The sequence below is a fragment of the Mirounga leonina genome, unplaced genomic scaffold (assembly GCF_011800145.1).
Source record: "Mirounga leonina isolate KUSES-001 unplaced genomic scaffold, KU_Mleo_1.0 Mir_347, whole genome shotgun sequence".
NCBI classification, from domain to species: Eukaryota; Metazoa; Chordata; class Mammalia; order Carnivora; family Phocidae; genus Mirounga; species Mirounga leonina.
In genome coordinates this window covers 282,312-287,131 of record NW_023270696.1, presented here as the reverse complement: position 1 = coordinate 287,131, position 4,820 = coordinate 282,312, and positions in this window count along the sequence as shown.

Sequence of the window (4,820 nt, the reverse complement as noted above, 5' to 3'; positions counted from 1 at the left end):
TCCCCAGACCAGACCCCAGGGCAGGGCCAGGATCCCCAGACCAGACCCAGGGCAGGGTCACAGTCCCCAGACCAGACCCCAGGGCAGGGTCACAGTCCCCAGACCAGACCCCAGCTCGGGGCCATGCCCCCCAGACAAGGGGCAAAGACCCGGCCAGTGGGGCCCTGAAGCTCATCCAGCCCAGGCTCTGATGCCGGGCTGGGCGTCATCACCATGCAGGGCCTGGGGACAGGGTATGTGGGTGGGGGGTGGGCTTAGCCCCTGGTGCCGGGCTTGGGGACCCAGAGCTGGCCCTGCACCTGCTGCCCTGGGGGTTCCAGCCCTGGGACCTTCTGGCCTAGCACAGGATGAGGAGCTGGCTGGATTGTCCCTGAAGGGAGGAGACTGAGGCCCCAGGACCCAGAAAGTGGGAGTCTGGGGGCGGGAGAGCTGGTGGGACTCAGAGGAGGGGGCCAGCCACACCCCTTCCAGGACTTCAAAGCTGCTGGCCTGGGAGTGTGAGATCTGCAGGGGGCTGAGCCAAGGGGGGCCTGGCGGGGTGAGGCCCCACGACCTCCGGGCCTTTAATATGGTTATTCCTCTCCTGTCTCAACTACCTGCGAACAGGCCCACCGGGCCCATTTCCTCCCCCTCCAGGGCAGCGGGAGGGGCTGTAAACTCCCTGGAGAGGCGGAGGGGCCAGGCCAGGCTGCCCTGCTCTGCCTTCTGAGTGGGGGGCTGGGACGGGCTGCAGAGGGGGCTCTGGATGGAATATCCCGCGGCAGCAAAAGCCAGGAGCAGAGAGGCCGTGGGGAGACCCCACTTTTGCACTGGGGGAAAACTGAGGCCAGCTAGCTGGCCCCTCATTCACTCAGGCTCTTTCCAGCCCCCCTGACCCATACGCCAGGCCTGCGCGTGGCCCCATCCTGGCCCCGTTCTGGTGGGGTTCTGCCTCTGTCCGTCCTGCAGCCATGGAGGGCTGAGACCATCTCCACGGTGGTCTTGCTCCCAAGCCCCCAGGGGGCCTCATGCCCAGCACCCAGAGGCCGGAGCCTGACATGCTGCGTGTTCTCAGGCCAGCACCTGGCCCTCTCTGGGCCCCTGTGACACAGAAGTATGGGGGCCAGGTGGGCTGAACCCACCTCTGGTGGACTCCCCAGGGTGACCCATCTGCTCCCCTTGCAGGCTCTGCCCCTGCGTCCTCCCTCCTGACCTCCCACCCCACCCACCTCTCCAGCCCTTTCATCTGTGGAGCCCCCAGCACCTGGTTCTCAGCAGGTGCCAATTACGGTGGCTGCGGCCTGGGCCCTGACTCAGACGTGCTGTAGGCTGTGCTGTGTGCCGTGGACCGAGTCCAGCGGTGGCTGGGTAGGGCGCCCACCAGCCCTACCTCCAGGGCCTGAGCCTGTTGCAGTGCGTCTGGTCCAGCTTTGCAGCCCAGGATGGCCTGAGGGCTGCGTTGCGAGCTCCCCAACCGGACTCACCGCCTGGAGGAGATTGGCTGCCCACACTCCTGCCTCGGCCTTGGCTCCGTGCACTTAATCACCGGCTCCTTCTTTATAGAGCATCTGCCCACAGCCCACCTGGTTGAGCTGACCCCCGGGGGCCCAGCAGGGAATCCCCAGGGGTCAGCTACAGCACCAGAGCAGGGGGTGACCCAGCCGGGAATGGGCCTGGTGGGAGAGCAACCCGCATGAGGCCATGGCCTTGGGGGGGATGTGGGAGAGTCAGCCATGACTTGGGGTGTGCTGGGAGGGGTACCCTTCCTGCCCTGGGTCTGCGCCCCCTTGTCCGGGACCCCCGTCCAGACCCCCCATCCAGGCAGCTGCGGCTTTCTTGTCTGCAGAGGGTGGTTCTTCCTCCCTGTGCTCTTAGGGAGGCCATAGGGCCCTGACGCCCGCTGCTGAGCTGGCTGCACCGGGCTTCTCTCCCTGGTGAGGCCTCCTCCTGCCAGTCCCCGGCCCCCTCCCTTCCAGCAAATGGCCCCTGCAGGGTGGGGGCTGGACCTTCAGCCGTCAGCTTCCTGGTTATCTCCCTCCCATCCCCCATGTATCCCAGCCTGTCCCACCACCCCTGACTCCTCAGCTTCTTCCCTCCCTGTAGGTTGGTCTGGCTGGATATCAGGGCAGGGCACAGAGGTGGGGCACAGAAGGGCAGAGAGAAGGACAGGGACCCTGCACCTGGCTTGGAGAGGTGAAGGTGTGGCCTCGGCGGCCTCAGTTTCCAGAGGCTCCACTCAACCCTGTACACCCCACATACCCCGAGTTAGGGTGGATGTGGGCGATAGCCATGGAGGGGCCATGGGAGGCTCCAGCCAGCAGGATGCCTTGCCTGTCCTGGGGCTCTCCCTGCCTGGCCTGGAAATGCAGGTGGTGGGCTCCCAAAGGCAGGGCCAGCCCATCCCCAGCCAGAGGTCCTGAGCATGGTGCTGGGATGCAGCCCACCATACGCTTAGAGGCTGCCGACCCCTGCCAAGCCATGCACACTGGAGGTACATGCTACCGCAGGGTTGGCTCTGGCCCCTGGCCTGAGATGGACAAGAACAGGTAGGAGCCCCTGGGAGATCTTGGCACTCTACCAGCGAGGGATGTCCCTGTGGCCTTCATGTTGGATTCCCACCACATGCGCTGTGACTTCTAAGCTGGCCTTGGCTGGAGGCAGGAGGAGAAAAGCACCCTGATCTCCAGGCCCTGTCTGGGCTGGCGAGCCTTGGGCTGAGGGGGTGTCTCTTGCCTCCCAGCTAGGCCAGACTCTTGGAAAGCCCTGTGCTGGGCCACGATGGGGACCCCATCTCTTTTCCTTGGTGGCCCTCCCTCTTCCCCTGGACTTCCGGCCTCTGGAGGCCACAGCAGAGGCCCCGGGGGTCCTCCCGTCTTGGCCTGTGGACATCTCTGCTCCCAGAGGGCCACCACCAATCCAGGCCCTGCGCCTCACCAACCCACTGCCGAAAATCCAGTACAATCCAGTCTTGTGTCGTTGTTTCTTTTTGTTTCTTTTTTGTTTGTTTGTTCTTTACTTTCCCCCAATTGTTTGAAACTCACAAGCTATGACCAAAATAATTTCTTTCCTAGAAAGAAAAGGAAAACAACAACAGCACATTGTTTGTCTAGCTCCAGTGTATGGTGGATATAGCAGCGTTGGAAATAAAATTAAAACCACAAACGCAAAAATCAAGGCAGAGGGAGGTCACGTCCCCACAGGCGTGCAGGTCATCGTGCCGCACCGTCCCCTCCCCCTGCCTGAGTGTGGGCCCTCGGGGCCAGGGGCTGGGGGACATTTCACAGTGGCAGAGGCTGGGCAAGGAGAGGTCTCCGCGTGGCAGCATCCGGTGGGAAGTCCCTATGGGCACTGGCCCAGGGCCCAGCAGCAACCTCGTGTTCCACGGCGGGGTGGACGAGTCAGACGGAGACGAGGAGCCGCCAGCCAGGGGCTCCAGGATGCACAGAGCACGCAGCAGCAGGGCCTGGGGTCAGTCCTGGCCATGGGGGCTGGCAGGGAGACCACCCCTCCAGGGGCTGTGGGGCCTCTGCCCGCAGCGTGGGTGGGGACTCCCCCTCCCCGAGCCTCCCCAACAACCCAACCCAGATCAAAGTGAGCCTCCAAGGCAGGGTATGGTGCTGGGCAGGGCCCGGGCAGCAGTTCAGGCCAGTTGCTTGGGCAGCCTTGGGGTCTGAGCCCCCTTCCCGCCTTCCCCCTAGGAGGGGCTGTGGCCCAGAGGGGGACAGGCTGGGGCGGGAACTGGAGGAGGCTGGGCTCCTCTCCTGTGGATGGGAGAGGTGAGGCCAGGGAGGAGGGCAGGCCAGGGGCCAGTAGAGGTCCCTGCTGGTCAAGCCAAGAGCGGGGCCTGGCTGGGGCCTGGGCGACAGTAAGACCGGTCCCTGGGAAGATGGCCCAGGGGGTCTGAGGCCCAGGGCAGAGCCAGGCCTCAGGGTCCAGGCCCCTCTGCTGCTGGGCTCCATGTCCTCTCCCCAGGCAGAACTGGTTCCTGGGGTTCGGCAGGGTAAGGACTGGCTGTGCGGTAGGGTTCCGCGTTGGAGCTCTGGCAGATGCCAGGCTGAGGGAGGGGTGCCACCAGGCCTCCAGGCCCCTGAACTCTTCCGGAGCACTGGACTTGGAGGCTGGACCGCAGGGCCCAGGGCAAGGGGTGGGAGGAGCTGCCAGCCCGCGGGGTCTCCACGGCTAGCTCCCCCACGACTAGTTCCCCCACGACCTGCGCTCCACACAGACGAAGCGGGGCGGGGGGGAGGTAGGGAGGGCCCTTACAGATGCACTGCTGGGGAGGAGGACGGCAGCAGGGAGCCCCGCCCCCAGAGAGGACCCCTCCCCACCCGGAAGCCCCACCCACGGAACCCAGCCCATCCAGGGAGGAACCCCATCCAGGGGTCCCCGTCCTGGAGCCCCGCCCCCGCCTTTCTAGGGAGAAGTCCACCCCCATCCAGGAGCCCCACTCGGAGGCCCGCCCCCAGAGAGGAGCCCCGCCCATCCAGGCAGGAAATCAGCGCTTGTCGGGCGGACTCCGGCCCATCTGGGAGCCCCAGTTGGGGCCCCGCTCCCGTCGGGAATAGCCCCGCCCCGTCCAGGGAGGAGCCCCGCCCCTGTCAGGAGGAGCCCCGCCCCCGCCCAGGGAGGAACCCCGGCCCCGTCCAGGGAGGAGCCCCGCCCCCCAGTCCAGGGAGGAGCCCCGCCCCCGTCCAGGGAGGAGCTCCGCCCCCCCGTCCAGGGAGGAGCCCCGTCCCCGTCCAGGGAGGAGCCCCGGCCCTGTCGGGAGGAGCCCCGCTCCCCAGTCCAGGGAGGAGCCCCGCCCCCCAGTCCAAGGAGGAGCCCGCCCCCGTCCAGGGAGG